Source organism: Uranotaenia lowii, chromosome 2, assembly GCF_029784155.1.
Source record: "Uranotaenia lowii strain MFRU-FL chromosome 2, ASM2978415v1, whole genome shotgun sequence".
Classification (NCBI taxonomy): domain Eukaryota; kingdom Metazoa; phylum Arthropoda; class Insecta; order Diptera; family Culicidae; genus Uranotaenia; species Uranotaenia lowii.
Genome location: NC_073692.1, coordinates 426,189,050 through 426,206,274, shown reverse-complemented (window position 1 = coordinate 426,206,274; position 17,225 = coordinate 426,189,050). Strand labels below are relative to the sequence as shown.

At 35.3% G+C, this 17,225-nt stretch overlaps 1 protein-coding gene across 1 annotated transcript in view; it reads left to right on the top strand.

Moving 5' to 3' along the window:
- LOC129747935 (somatostatin receptor type 2-like) overlaps nt 1–15,851 on the top strand; it is a 43,726-nt gene extending 27,875 nt beyond the window's left edge. Inside the window, exon 2 of the mRNA XM_055742361.1 lies at nt 15,289–15,851. The gene's annotated coding sequence lies outside the window, so the exon portion shown is untranslated. The remainder of the gene's footprint in view (nt 1–15,288) is intronic.
- Nucleotides 15,852–17,225: the final 1,374 nt, after the last annotated feature.

The following is a 17,225-nucleotide window of genomic DNA, read 5'->3' as shown; positions in this document are numbered from 1 at the left end:
CTTTTAAACACTTTTTTGTCTTGGAGATATAAAGACTGTTTTGTACAAATATAACCATTATCAGTTTATCACCTTTCAACAAAATATGGTACAATAGACCGCGTTGATTTGGGGTCATTTTAGATTTTCTCAATCCCTGGGATCTATAAAGTTTCGTTTTGGTTTAAAACTGATCCTGGATTTTTTGCAGATTTTTGAAGTAATATTTACATGAGTAAATTTGAACTTTTAAGTTTGTATGGGAAAATTGAATATTTTGTACTGTAAAATCAACATCATTTTTGTTTCTTCTGTGGAACCGAGCCTGCATTTTTTGAGGCAATTTATAAATTCTCTAAAGGAATTTTTTTCCCTGGACAACTTTGTAGAAGACTGTAACTTTGTATTTTATGAGGCAAAATGTTATTTGCTGTTTAACAGGGTTATGTCTTTTGGCATTGATAAAAATTAAACTCAATTGACACCACTGCTGAGTGAGCGAGGTATCGCATGACTATTTTTCATGTAATACTTCGCGAGGCACACAAAGTATGACTTTTGAGTTAATTATTTTTCAATGCCAAAAGACATACCCCTGTTAAACAGCTAATAACTTTTTTGCCTAATAAGATACGAAGTTACGGTCTTCGATAAAGTTATTTAGTGGAAATTTTCCTTTAGAGATCTTATGAATTGGCAAAAAAACCATTAGCAGGCTCGGTTCCACAGAAGAAACAAAAAATAGGTTAATTTTCCAGTACAAATTATTAAATTTTCCCATACAAACCTTAAAGTTAAAATTTACTCATGTAAACGTTACTTAAAAATTCTGCAAAAAATCATGGATGAGTTTTGAACCAAAACAAAGCTTTTAAGACCCCAGGGTTTGAAAAATTTAAAAATAACCCCAAATCGACTTAGTTGAATGGTACAAATTAATTCATTGATTTCAATAATGTTTTGGCATTGCAGCGGTCTGTGGTAAGCCACTGTTGATAAATGACATCTTTTTTCCCAGTTTCTTCAAATAGTATTAAAATTTCATTCTTTATAGCTTCCTTTGAAACACATTCTTCACATGCGCGATGAAAGCAATCATCTGTCCTAGTAAAATCATTGCAAAAAATATTTATTTTCTTTAAAAAAAAAAGAATTACATTAATGCAATAAACTATTAGTTTTGAATTGAAATAATACACTTAAAAATATTTGATTGCAGTATGGACTTGGAAAAGTGTTTGTTTGAAAAATATTTTCCCTTTAAATATACACAAGTTGCAATGTATCGATGACTTGTATGCATTATTACTACCCGTCTTAGTAAAAAAAATCATCAAATTTTGTTATGGAATTTCATTGATAAATTGAAATTTAGTTTTTAAAGAGCATTTTTCTAAATGTTGGATTATAAAAAAAATTATCATTTTTTTTTTAAATTCATTGGGCCCTGATCAAATTGTATTTGCAGAAACAAGTGAAGCCTACTTATTAGACCGCTGCAAGCTTTGTATGGATATTTCAACTTTTTAAATTTTAACACCTCCAATAACTTTTTTTTTTGTTATTTTTGATGCCAGAAAAAGCAATATAAATTTTGGTAGCGATCCATCCAACTTTTTCATTCACAACTTTTTCATTAAAAAATCGCCAGAGATATACTGAAAGTTCCAAAAAATATAACTTTCAATGATAGATTTCCTTGATTCTTGCAGTACAATTCATGGAACAGAGCCTTACTTGTATCCCAGAAAATATATTCGATGTTATATCAATTTTTTTTCCAAAATTATCTCAATTTAAAAAAACTGCTTTGCATACCCAGGCCATTTATGCATTTATATAACTTTTACAAAAACATTTTATGAAATTATCAAAAGCTCCAGCAAGCGAAGTCTACAATTTAAAAAAAAAATCAATGGATTCAGACTTTTTATTTTGAAATGGTTATAACTTTTTTCATGAAACGCTTAGCTGCTAGTCAATTTCGCTAAAAAAATGAAGCTTAAGATCAGTCAAAACCAAAAATCAAAGACCAACTTCATTTCAAGTTTATTTGAATTTTCTGATGATTCTGATGATGATGAATGATTTCTGAATGATGATTATGTATGTATGGATGTAGGTAATCCACCATGGGTGAACGGATTCACCGCAGTTTCGTCAACGTATGCGCTAACTGGTATCCCTTAGATTATTAGTTCGGCAAATCTTCGGCAATCAAATCAAGTACAACAAATTGTCTTGCTTCGCCTGAAAATTTCTTGTTTTCCAAATTCGTGTTGTATCGTATTTTATATTGATTTTGTTTGGGACCCCCCCCCCCCCTTCGAAAAAGTAGAAATTCTACTGTAGAATAAATCATCGTTGTATGTCAAATCTTATTTGTTTCCAAAATTTTACGAACGTTACATGTACATTGTTCATGTTGTTTTGAATTTCATGTTGGCTTTGTTGTGACTGGAAAAAATTGAGCTATTCGTAAAAAAGGTAATTTGAGACGGATTTTGCTGCATTTTGAAAATTTTCATTAAAAAACTTAAAATTTGGCACAAACATGTACAAATGTTTGACTTAGGACCTGGCTAAGTTTCGTCAAAATCGATCAACATGATAAAAATGGAGCCGGGTTAAAAATAAGGTTCAATTTGATTCTTTTTCAAGGCCGGATTAAGGGGAGGAGCAAAAGGGGCAATTTTTCCGGGCCTCCCGGCACAGGAGGGGGGGCCCTGAGAGAAAAAATGTTTTACCATTACTTTAATAATACTACTTCAATTTCTTCAAATCTTTCATAGATTATCAAAACTAGAAAACCGGAATGAAAACTTTTTTTTTATATAATTCTTTATTTGAAACGGCTCATACAATTAAGTTTCAAAGAGCCAAACTCGCTTTTTTTTTTGTTTTTACAATCTTTTTCTTAGCTTAGCACTTTTTTAGAAGAAAAAAAAAGATAGAAAGGGAAAAATTAAAATAAAATAGAATTATAGACGAAGATCGATAGCTTTTAGAAAAGAGTAGATTTCAAACATGTATTCCAAATCTAGCACAGCTAGTACATCTCTTACTGGAACGTTAGGTGGTACCGAGAATGAAAACTTGAAATATAAAAACTAAAGTGGCCTCATGAAATAATATCTAGAATAGTTTTTCTCTTACATAAGTTAAGAGGGCCCCCTAGAGTAAGCAGTGAAGGAGCTCTTCCGCATTTTGCGCGCTGAGAATATCAAAATCTTGGTTATGAATTCCAAAATTTTCAACTCAAAATCTGAACAAAAATAATGTAAACCAAATTTTAAAAACTTAGAAGAATATGAGGCAAAATACGTAAATTTTCATTTTTTTTTATCGAAACATGTCAGTCAGGATATTCTGTACAGAACAGGTAAAATAAAAAAAAACATCTCCGCATATTCATTACATACAAACGTCTTGAACAATAATAATGTTTATTATTACGTTTACTTTCCAAGTAATGGTTACTGCACTAAAATAGCAGCTAATTTCGCCCAAACTGGCTCACAGTGCTAAGAGAGGACTAGGGCAGTATCCGGGTTAATACCGGGTATTATTTATTATAACTTTTCAATCATTATTATTCAAATTTCCGTTGTTTTAAAATTCTAAAACCTTTTCTCTCTCTATTTTTGAAAAAAAAAAATCTTAAAAAATAATGTAATTGCTTAAATTGGACCAATTGACATTTAAGACTTTCTTTATTGAATTTTCATCCCAATTTCTGTCTTAGACTTGAAAATCGTAATGAAACATTTTCAACTGATTTAATCAAAATTTTATCATTTACTGAAGTAATTATCCTTAGTTCAGCATATCATTCTCTAAATGATCATTTGCATGGAATTTGAATTTAATTATTTTGTTTATTTTTTTAAATTTATATTCTTTGTTTTAAATCTTCATGAAACTTCCCAATTTTCATTAGGTTAATATTTCTCGATGAAGCACGAATCAATCGATAAAAGATGAAATGAAAATCATGATTATTTTTCTAAAACGGACAGTTTTAAGCTAATGCATTAAAAAAAAAGAATTAAATTGCATTTTGCAGCTCAAATCAGAGCTTTCATTTTGAGAAATTTCTAAACTCTTCCACAATGTTCACAAGTGATTGATTAACAATTTGAAGATTCCAGAAACTATCTTCTACCCAGACAACATCGCTATTTCGCATCGCATCGACAGTATACTGAACTCATCTTCAGTTCATTTACACGTATAAAATGTTTTGTATTCTCTGGGATAGCATTTAAAAAAAATCGAATCAGAAGGGCCCCTGAGAAAAATTGCCCCGGCCCCCCGTTGGCTTAATCCGGCCCTGTTCTTTTTGGATGGATGTTTGTATGGAAAAATCGGAAACAATATTTACTGGATTTTTCTTTCACAATATCAAAATTTCACACAAAAATTTTGTATGTCATACTCAAAAATAAAGTTGAGATGATCGATAGCAAATTTATTCACTTGCAATATGCATTGAAGAAACTTCTAATTTCATTCTACAGTGATTTTTTTTTTCAAAATTTCATTTCCGGATTCAGCATCGGATTTTACATTTAAAATTTAGGTCGATTAATAAAGTTTACGATTTTTTTTTCAAGTTTTAAAAACTATAAAGAGTTATTTTAAGAGTTCAGATGCATTGTTTCATATATAATATGCAATACGGCTTGTATCAAATATAACCAGAAATTTCACGTGACCTTACTTATTTTCATGAAAAGTAGGTGGTTTAATTCCACGTCAAAAAACTGTGCTTGACATAAAATAATAAGAAACCTTACCAATTTAGAATGCTTATACTTCAAAATGTCCTAATATAAGAACAATTTACGCTAAAATCTTTACCTACGCACAAGTTCAAAATAAAAAAAAACTGCTTAGAGTTTCTAATAAACTTTGATAATAAAATATAAATATCTATACCTACCTCAAACGTTGCTGACCTTTCACATCCATTCCACACTCGTGGCTCGGGCCGGTAAATGTTGATATAGGAACCGAAAAGTTTCTGTTTGAACTTGAGATAAAACTTTTAATGAAATAACCTGGCAGATATTTTGCTACATTCGAAGGAGCAAACTAAATATTAAACTTCCCCTTATTGTTGCGAAAATAATCTCTCATATTACTCATTCCGGTTTTCCGCGCCCTTCTTCGAATGAACCTACCTACATAATCTGCTAAATTTGTTAACTTCTTATCGGAGTTTTCGTGAGAGTTTCGAGCCAAGGTTCTGTGAAATTGATAGCATCAACAGCAGCAAAACGCTTCCCAATTCCGCGAAAGGTGAGCCAGGATTCATTTTTTTCCTGGTGTTTTTGTAACTTGAGATGAAAGATTTTCGCCATCCACTCTTTAAGCTTCTTCTTACTTTGCTTGCTCGGAGCTGCAGGTGGAATTAAATGCTATTTACTTTCACCTGCGAAGCAACGAACTTGTGATTATGGAGTGTTAAATGTCGAAAAAAAGCAATCAATTTGAGTGATTGTTAAACTTTGTTAATATTAACTTATCCGTGAAACAGCGAAAATTCACCCAAACAATTTAATGTATAACTTTGGTTTCTGTTCCAGGAAAAGAGGAACCCGAAATAGCAAAATGGATCCAAACCAGATCCTATGTAACGGGAAGGTAAGGAGAGTTAAGCGAAAATATGAAACATATTGGAAGTTTTTCAAATTGGAAGCCCTACCGAGCTTATCAAGAACAGCATCATATTAGGTGGGTGCTCGAAAAATATGACAACTCTTTTGTGTTCAGAAATAGAATCAAGCTAGAATAAGCAATCGAAAAGGTTGGTGTTTGACTTTTGACTTTTGCGACCGCATGATAAATTTTGCTGGTTACTCAATCAAAATGATGACACAGTCTATTTGTTTCAGGCCCAAAGTAAAAAGCGCAATATTGCAGAATTGCTGTCTGGTTGATTCTGTCTTTCTGAATCTCTTTCTCTCTCTCTCTTCCTGTTCCAATTAAAATTAATTATCAAACACCAGAAACCATCAGTTGCTGGTTCGTTGAGCTTTGATCCCTTTACCGGAAGTGAAATGTACCAACTACCCTCCATAAGCCGGTTCTGGCAAATTCGAAATCCACCGCTCACGTGGTTCGGTTGATGGTATATTGGCTCTGCTGCCGGCTGCAGGACCGGATGCTGTAGGCGGAAGTTAGACTGCAAAATTTCCTCCCCAAAGGATGTGCTCTTTCTTACAGTTCTCTAGCCGGAGAACGATTTGTTTGTCTACTTTTTGTTGCTTGAAATCTGATGATTTCAACTGATTCTTACAATTTTGAAAATAGGAAAAGTTCGAGCGATCTTGAAGAATTTTACTTACACAGCAGTTTTTTCTTTGGTTTTTATACTAAAGATTCCATTTCGAATAAAGCGCCTTGTCTGTTAATCACGTCCGGATTATCGTTCAGTCAGCTCAAACATTTTAAACATCAAAATTCATAGAAAGTTATCCCATCAAAACACTGAGTTGTTCGATTAGAGTGATTACAAAAAGGTTCTCTGAACTGTTTATGTTTTTGGTTCATCGTAATTCGATATTCGATATGCTTGAAGGGCTTCTTATTATGAGTGATTAAACAGAAACCATTAGCAGCTCTAATGTAGAGGCTTTAAGCAAAACCTAAATGTCAAAAGCAGGACCCGATAATGGACATATTTGTAAGAACAGTTTATCATTATATCAAGCATAACATCAAATTTAAGAAAAATCGATTTTTGATAAAGTTTATCTAACAATATTCCTTGAATATAAATTTTGAATTTATGAAGCATTAGGTTCGCCTAAGCTATTTTTTCTCGATTAAAGTTAAGTCAGTGGTAAGAATTCTTTCAGTTAAAGCTTCAGTCAGTGGTAAGAATTCTTGCTCAACAGCTTAAGGTTTTGTGAGTGTTTTCTGGAAGAGGCAAAGTTCGCATAAAGTTTATTTTAAGGGAATCATCTTACGGCAACCCTATAGATTTAAAAATTTAAAGCTACGAATGAATTTTGGTCTCAATAATATTTTACTAAGCTATTCTTATTAAAAAAAAACATATGACTCGAATCTAATGTTTTGAGTTCGTCTTGGTACATTTTCGTACCAAAAATTTATCGAAAATTCGAAAGTTATGGAAAGTATTAAAAATATTACTCAAACCCATAGTCGTAGGAACGGAGGGTTTTTGGGGGTTAAACTCCCTCCTATTCCATGAGGGTCCAAAAAATTTCAAGCAAAATGTTCTTCTCTAATTTCCAAATTTTAAACTCTTAATCAAATGTTGATGAACGATTAAAGTGAATCTAGAGTAACAATCTTGACTCAGATCTAAAGCCACTACAGCGTTGCAAAAATTTTCTCACTGATCGATAGATATTTAAAGAATGTACTCGAGAAATGCTATCAAAAGATATTTTCAAAAGAAGTTGATGCATGAATTTTGGGAACAGCCCGTAGACTCGTTTATAGAATTTTCAATAAGACTAAACTAACTAAGGTTGCCTGATTGCCCGGGTTCTTCTCGAATGTTTCTAATTTATTTTCAAAATCAAAGAAAAATTCAAATTGCGTAAAAACAATTATGTATTTTGTGTCCAATTTCGAGCAAAATTTATCCAAATTAATTGACGGATATGTCTTCATAAAATAAATGACTTTTCGAGTTTTTTCTTCTTGATTAACCCGAATTTGCCCTGCCCGAATCAGAGCGGAAAATTATCTGGTGAGTTTATCATTCCCGATACTCTGATTCCAATTTTCTTGAAATAAAATTCCAAATTTGTAGCCTGTACCCGGATTCTGAAATTTGTATCCAGATTGTTATTCTTGATCTTAAGTTCGGTTCATCATTGGGACAAAATGCTGATTTGGATTTGCATTTAAACTAAAATTCATTCTCCATTTTAGAAACATATCATTTTGGGGTATTAAATTTAAAAATATAAATAAATAAACAAACTATTTTTAAGATTTGGATTTTATATTTTTACTCTAAACTCTTATGAAGAATTGAGACTTAAAAAAGTTACATAAACTAGGGCTAGTGAACGGTAGACAATGTGCAACTCGAGACCCGATACACCCAACCTTCGGGCAGTGGTCATATCACCTCTTGTTTGCAACTCCGATTCTCTACCTCCCCGTGGTGCTAGCTGGGGTGCGAGCAACCTTAGCGGAGATCGGGTACCCAACCTCGGTGGATGCTTTGGTCGCATGCAAACTGAGTTAGGGGGCTTCGTACGCGTCTGTTCTCCATGTCAGGGGCGGCGTGCGGAGGGCAACAACGTCCTGGTAGTGTTCGGGACCCAAAACAGCAACATCACGACGGTCCTCCTGCGAGATAGTGGGGTGACTACAAAAAACATAAGCAACGAACAACGAACAACAAATTTCGGATGGAAATCGGCAAAGATCCACGCGACGAAAAGGGACTAGCGATTGGAAACTTGGAACATGGTACTGTCGATTTTTAAATTTTGTGGGCAGTACCCACGTGCTCGTGCTCGTGCCGCAAATTCGACATCGTAGCGCTGCAGGAGGTATGCTGGAAGGGCTCCACGGTACGAACGTATCCAGATGGTCGTGCCATATACCAGAGTTGCGGCAACACACACGAGCTTGGAACAGCTTTTGTAGTGATGGGAAAGATGCAAAAGCGCGTGATCGGGTGGTGGCTGATCAACTCACGGTTGAGAATCAAGGGCCGGTTTTTCAACATCAGCATCATCAACGTGCACAGCCCTCACCTCGGAAGTACCGGTGACGACAAAGACGAATTTTACGCGCAGCTGGAGCGTGAATACGACCGTTGCCCAAAACATGATATCAAGATCGTCATCGGGGATTTCAATGCTCAGGTTGGCCAGGAGGAGGAATTCAAACCGACAATTGGAAGGTTCAGTGCGCACCAGCTGACCAACGAAAACGGCCTCAGACTGATAGATTTCGCCGCCTCCAAACGAATGGCCGTACGTAGTACCTTTTTCCAGCACCGCCTCCCACACAAGTACACCTGGAGATCACCGTACCAAACGCAATCACAGATCGACCACATTTTGATTGACAGCCGGCACTTCTCGGACATCATCGACGTCAGATCATGTCGAGGCGCCAACATCGAGTCAGACTATTATCTGGTGATGGTGAAGATGCGCCCAAAACTCTCCGTAGTGAACAACACACGAAACCGGCGCCCGCCTCGGTTAAATATCGCACAACTGAAGCACCCTGAGGTCGCGGCAGACTACGCGCAATCGGTCGAAGCAGCGCTGCCGGCAGAGGGCGAGCTTGACGAAGCCCCTCTCGAGGACTGTTGGGATACCATCAAGACAGCCATCAACAGTGCTGCGGAAAACGTCATCGGTTATGTGGAGCGATCTCGACGGAACGACTGGTTCGACGAGGAGTGTAGGAGGGTGATGGACGAAGAGAATGCCGCGCGGGCGGCAGTAGTGCAAAGAGGCACCCATCGAAATGTGGAAAATCACCGACAGCGGAAGAGGCAGCGAGTCCGACTTTTCCAGGAGAAAAGGCGCCGTCTGGAGGAGGAGGAGCTCGAGGAGCTGGAGCAACTGCATCGTTCCCAAGAAACACGAAAGTTCTATCAGAAACTCAACGCATCCCGCAAAGGCTTCGTGCCGCAAGCCGAAATGTGCCGGGATAAAGACAGGGGTATCCTGACAATCGTGAGGTGATCAAAGGGTGGAAGCAGCACTTCGATGAACACCTGAACGGCGCACATGCAGGAGATCAAGACGGTGGAGGAAGGTACATCGCCGGCGTAGCCAACGACGAAGAGGAGCCACTCCCAACGATGAGTGAAGTTAAGTAAGCCATTCGCCAGCTGAATAGCAACAAGTCGGCTGGGAAGGATGGCATCGCAGCTGAACTCATCAAAATGGGCCCGGACAAGTTAGCCGATTGCCTACACCGGTTGATATTCCGGATCTGGGACATAGAACAGCTACCGGAGGAATGGAAGGAGGGGGTAATATGCCCCATCTACTAGAAGGGCGACAAATTGGGCTGTGAGAACTACCGAGCGATCACTGTCCTCAATGCCGCCTACAAAGTGTTGTCCCGAATCCTACTCCGCCGCCTAACGCCATAAGCAAACAGATTCGTGGGAAGTCATCAGGCTGGCTTTATGCAGGGACGGTCTACGACGGACCAGATATTCACATTACGGCAAATCCTCCAAAAATGCCGTGAACACCAAGTCCCTACGCACCATCTATTCATCGACTTCAAAGCCGCATACGACACGATCGACCGTAACGAGCTATGGAAAATCATGGACGAGAACGGCTTTTCCGGGAAGCTGATCAGACTGAACAAGGCGACGATGGATGGAACGCGGTGCTGTGTGGGGGGGTGAATTGTCGAGTTCATTCGAATCGCGCAGGGGGCTTCGACAAGGTGATGGTCTATCCTGCATGATGTTCAACGTGGCGCTAGAAGGTGTTATTCGATGAGCGGTGGGCGAAATGCGGGGCACGATTTTCAACAGATCCAGTCAACTTATCTGCTTTGCCTATGACATTGATATAGTCGGCAGATCATCTGCGGCGGTGGAGGAGATCTACCGCACACTGAAACGCGAAGCAGGAAGGATTGAGTTGATGATTAATACGTCCAAGACGAAGTACATGCTGGCCTGCGGATCCGAGATCGACCGAACCCGCTTGTCCAGTAATAACAAGGTCACGATCCACAGTGCGTTGAATGTATGGGATACCGGGACAAAAATCAAAACTGATGGTTTTTGGCACTTTTACTCATACATGTCATATAGGAAGTTGTTGGAAATGATGTGAGCTATTATTGGCATGAATGGCGTATGTTAAAACAATATTCACAAAAGTGACTCATATACATATATGCATAAAAAATCAAACAAAATGATTTTACCTTCTGATAATATATCTCATTTAGATCAGAATAGTAATTTATTCCGAAAACATTGTTTTTCGTGATCGCAAAAGTAGCTTAAACGCCATTTTTTACCTAAAATACCATAAAAACACGTGTTTAATGACGATTTTTGCGCAAATTAAGATATTTCTTTCAATGCAGTATTTTTGCCCTCCTTTTCCAATATCTGAGGTAAAAAAAAACTGAATAATCAACCTTTTTGCTTGGAACGGCCAGTCTGAACCACCCTTTAAAACAAGACTAGTGAAAAATCGTGATTTTCAACAGTCAAAACATCATCTAGAAAAACATTAAAATCTGTAAAACGGGCAATTTCGGGCAGCTGAAACCACTTTTAGCTTTTAAATGATACCATAAACGATAACTGGAGAAAAAATCAGAGAGGTATTTTGATATATATATTTATGTAATGTCCAATTGAAGTTTGAATGTCCATTTTCTTGAAATATAAAGTACGCTTATCGATAACACCTTCATATTTGTATATATGGAAATAAATCACAGAGATAACCCCTTAAATGTCTTCTACTTACTTGCTTCTTGAGTTTCCATTGCGGTTAACACATTAAATGTCACCAACAGATTAGAGAAAAATTAGTAAAATTGAGTATTTTTTTCTGAAAAAATACTCAGCACGAGTTGCGTTGAAACAATCTGACAATGTAACCCTGATACAGGCATATAAGTGCTCCACCGTGAATAATTATACGCATGCAGCACACTTCAAACATATATGAAAAGCACCGCCTACTTAATTTAGTGAAATAAAATTTTCGAATTTTTGATTTTTGTCTATGGAACGCCGCACTGTGCGATCGACGGCGACGAGCTGGAGATAGTCGAAGACCTTGGCTATCTCGGCTCACTGGTGACCGCAGACAATGACACCAGCCGTGAGATCCGGAGGCGAATTATCAGCGGAAGTCGTGCCTACTATGGGCTCCACAAGCAACTGCGGTCGAGAAGACTTAGCCCTCGCACGAAGTGTAACCTGTATATGAAGCTCGTTAAACCGGTTGTTCTCTACGGGCACGAGACATGGATATTGCTCGAGGAGGACCTGCGTACACTGGGAATATTCGAGTGACGAGTGTTAAGAACCATCTTTGGCGGCGTACAGGAGAACGGAGTGTGGAGGCGAAGGATGAACCACGAGCTCGCGCGACTCTACGGCAAACCCAGTATCCAGAAGGTGGTGAAGGCTGGCCGGATACGCTGGGCGGGACATGTTGCGAGAATGCTGGACGACTGTCCTGCAAAACAGGTGTTCGCTACGAATCCGGTAGGAACAAGACGAGCAGGGGCGCAACGAGCGAGGTGGTTAGACCAAGTGGAACATGATCTGGCGAACGTGGGGTGCCCGAGGAATTGGAGAACGGTTGCCATGGACCTAGTGAATTTTAGGAATTGTGTTCGTCAAGTTATGTCGTGAGACGGAATACTATGTAAATGAAAAATGAACAAACACAACAACTCAAAAGCGTAACTTCTTGAAATTAGTTTTTTTTGCTGTCATACGCTTTACCTTTAAGATCCTCAAATTGAATCTTAGATATTAAAAAAAAAATAAGTCAAATCGATCGAATCAAATATTATTAAATTACAACGTTGGATCAGGCGACTATTTTCTCGGCAGCTAGGCATTCGTTCGAGTTGAACATCCGAAAGATCTTCGAATCATTGTTATCCAATATGGCTGAGTTTCAAGATTCACACCACCAGCCCTATCGTCAATTATGTTTCCAGATAATTCACAATATGATAATAAAAATTCAGTTTTCAGATATCCAGATTTAGATGTGTTGATTATTTCAGTTGCAATTGATTAAGACTGTATGTTATTTTTTGTAACTAATTGTAAAAGATTTTATTGTCATGAGTTCAAATATTTTGACAAATTTTATCTATCACCTTTAGTGCTATGAATCGTGGAACTTTTAAACTAAAAAACCTGCATAAAAACTTAAAACTGATTTTGAATGTTTTACTATCCTTTATTTAATGAAGGACCCAGTTTCTGCGTAGATTTTCTAGCTTCAGAAATACAAAACTTAAAAAAAAAATAAAAATAAAAAAAAAAATGAATTGAAAAAAATACTACAACTATTTCTGACATCATATAAGGGCGTTTCAAAGTAATATTATATCTAAGATTTTAATATTGTTTATTCAAATCAAATGAATATAATTCGGTCACTAAAAACTTAATGTGTTTGTGTAGCGATCGATTATTTTTGTGACGTAAATTCTAAACTAGAATTGCTCATTTCTGATTACAGTTTATATTACCTTCGTATTCTTTTCTCTCTAGGGAAATAGAAAATCGATATGCTAAAACAAGTTGTGAACAAATTAATTTTCGACAGTTTATACAGTGAGAGATATGCGTATAGTATCGCTTTGTGTTTCGCTTGTTAAAATATGTATGATTCAAAATCGTCAAAAACCTCTTATACATTTTTTTAAATTGTTCAACGAATAAATCAAGCAAAAGTTTACTTTTATTGAATAAAGCAATTCACTTTTAAGAATCACAAATATGAAAACAAGTTCAAAATAAGAATAGTACTATTTACGTTTTTCTACAAAAATCAGGATTGCTTCTTCAAATTTTCTGTGTAAAAGTGAATAATAATGCTTCTACGACCTATTTGAATAAATAATTACATAAGGCGTTTTTTAGGATTCCAAACGTTTTAAAGGGATTTTAAGAGATTTTCTTCTTGCACGAAACAACTTTGTTTTCTTTTTTTCAGAAAACCACACTTTTTTCTAGTTTCAAGATGTAGATTTGAAACGGAGAAAATAGTGTTTTACTGTTCAAAATTCATATTTTTGAATGAGATGCCTGTTTTATCGTTTCAAATGCAGCCAAACATCTATGTTTGATCATTACACGCCATATTGAAGACTATAGTAAGCAAAGTATCTTTGCTCAAATGGCAACTTACTTAGTGCTGGTGGAAAATCTCTTAAAAATTCTAATAAAACTATTATAGGTTAAAGATGAGAATTCGGGATGAAAATCAAGACCAGAATTCAAGATCAGAATCAGGATCAAGATCTGGGATCATGATCGAGCGATCGAGATAAAAGTCAAGGAATAACATAAAGATTCGGATCCAGGGTTTTAGGATATAGATTCAAGATTCAGAATCAAGGATCGGGATTTTATATCAAATATTTATATTTTTACAGATCAAACTACAACCGTTTTCCCAATATTCGAATCACGCTATTTAAAAGTATCTGTTGTCAGTCGGGAAGATTGTTACAAAATGCTTTATTCATAAGTTCAGCACATTATTTTTCATCTATTTATAAACTTCTTTTTTTGAAAAAATACGTTTTTATCAAATCAATTTTGTTCCAATATTTCTCACAAAAAAAAAAAATGGAAGAAACACCTTGACTTTGAAATTCCTTGCAATGAATTCAAAAGTTCGTTAGTGTCAATAAGCAAACTATTGATTCTACCTTTTTCATCACATGTGATCTTATGAAGATTTTTCCCAGAAATGTATCGAACGCAAAAAACGGAAGGATACGGTACGCTTCAAACGATTGTACCCTGAGAATTTATTGACATGAATCTGTGTGTACATACATCGGCGATGGGTTCGGAATTCGAAGAATTCCAATAAAACAGCTTCAACATCTTGAATTGGACTTCAAAGACACTTTTTGAATGGGGATAGGGTCACGAATTTTTTCTTTCTTTCGTTCTGTTTCCTCTTCTAGGTGTCCTCGTTAAATCAATAACACTTTAAGAATTATTTACTTACGGAACAATCTTGAGGAATTGACCTAGACTGATTGATTGATTCTCTGAATTTTATTTCTAGCGAACCCGCAAAGGAGTTGGATTTTGTGATGGTGATGATATTTCAACGATTTCATACTGTGAATTATGAATGAGAAAAAGCTTAAGAATTATAATAACCTGAACTAAAAAATGTTTCTAGAAACACCAGTCAGTCATTTGGATAAGAAAATTTGAAAACAAGATCACTTTTTATAGACTTACTTTGAATCATTAAATGCTATTTCGTGATAACACTATTGAAACCTTCAAAATCGTTTTCAATCTAGAAAAAATAATCCCATAGCTTAGTATCACGCGAAGGCAGTTTATCTTTTCGAAAACGATTCTGAGAATCGCAAATGGTTGCACCCAATTATCTCAACAAAACGTTCCAGATATACAAAGAATTCGTTATGATGAACTTGTTAAAATAAAATTGACAAAATGATGGAAAAATCTCACAATTATGCACATTTCATAATTAGCCTTCATAGAATACGAACAAACAGATTCCTTTCATTTCGGTTGCACAAAAATAATGAAAATGATCTCAATTTCAGGACCATCGAAATTCGAATCCCCATGGGAGAAAGAAAAAACGGAGGCAACAAAAATTAAAACCGGATATCTGTTGTTTCACTTCAACTTCCAGTCATCCCAAAACAAATAAATCCTGATTACGTAGAAATTGCACGAGCTGCGGAGAAAAAACTCAACGAAATCTCCGAGATAATAATGATAACGAACACACAGCACAGCCTGGGGGTTGTGGCTGCGAGAGACCATTGAGCCAAACGGACGACGGACGCCAGAATCGGAATCCAATCATTGATATCCATCAAAAGAAAAAGGGTTGCTCCGAAAATCGAGCCCATTCATGAGGCATCCTTTTTCTTTTGCACAATGATTACAAGCCAGTAATTGGGAAATCGTGTATATAAAATGTCCTCCAAAAATGCTGGAAACAATTCGTGTGGGAGGACGAAAAAAAATCCGAGGTGGGAGGCAGTGCACAAATGAAGAAGAAAAAAAAACTTTACCGTAGCCTTAAGCCTGTGAATAATTACATCTTTAAGCTCAGAATTTATTAGCACTTGCAGTGATATGTAGAGTTTGCCTAGAATAAGACAATTTAGGGTTAAGCTGAAAATAAATTCAAATTCAAATTTATTCTCTTGAGTGTGGTGTTGTTCTTCTTGTGAAAGACATCCTTTGTAGAGAATAATATTTTATATTTGATAATATATTCTCCATTCATCATTATTCTCTACAATCCTTGTTAGAATTACAGGGTTATGACCAAACAAAAAAGGCTTGAGCTTACACAGAGGACCAAAGGTGAGTAATCAACAAACGAAAAAGTATAAAATTTCATTCAATAGATCCAATACCATATAACTTAAACACGATTAAAGTTACTCATCTACTTAAAAATAAGGATTTTCAAAGCAAAAGCCTATAATCGATCCAATTTATATCAATTAAGATAAACAAATAGTCAATAAACATTTTCATTCAAAACTATTATTCCACTTTAGTTTTTCTTTCGTTTATAGAAGTCATTTTTATCTTTTTTATTTTTTTTCATTTGTTTCATTTTAGTCTTTTAGTCATTTTTCACATATTTGTCTTTTTGTTATTGTGGTTTTTTTGTCATTTTTGTCATCGTTGTCATTTTTGTCATTTTTGTCTTTTTTGTCATTTTTGTCATTTTTGTCATTTTTGTCATTTTTGTCATTTTTGTCATTTTTGTCATTTTTGTCATTTTTGTCATTTTTGTCATTTTTGTCATTTTTGTCATTTTTGTCATTTTTGTCATTTTTGTCATTTTTGTCATTTTTGTCATTTTTGTCATTTTTGTCATTTTTGTCATTTTTGTCATTTTTGTCATTTTTGTCATTTTTGTCATTTTTGTCATTTTTGTCATTTTTGTCATTTATGTCATTTTTGTCATTTTTGTCATTTTTGTCATTTTTGTCATTTTTGTCATTTTTGTCATTTTTGTCATTTTTGTCATTTTTGTCATTTTTGTCATTTTTGTCATTTTTGTCATTTTTGTCATTTTTGTCATTTTTGTCATTTTTGTCATTTTTGTCATTTTTGTCATTTTTGTCATTTTTGTCATTTTTGTCATTTTTGTCATTTTTGTCATTTTTGTCATTTTTGTCATTTTTGTCATTTTTGTCATTTTTGTCATTTTTGTCATTTTTGTCATTTTTGTCATTTTTGTCATTTTTGTCATTTTTGTCATTTTTGTCATTTTTGTCATTTTTGTCATTTTTGTCATTTTTGTCATTTTTGTCATTTTTGTCATTTTTGTCATTTTTGTCATTTTTGTCATTTTTGTCATTTTTGTCATTTTTGTCATTTTTGTCATTTTTGTCATTTTTGTCATTTTTAGTCATTTTTGTCATTTTTGTCATTTTTGTCATTTTTGTCATTTTTGTCATTTTTGTCATTTTTGTCATTTTTGTCATTTTTGTCATTTTTGTCATTT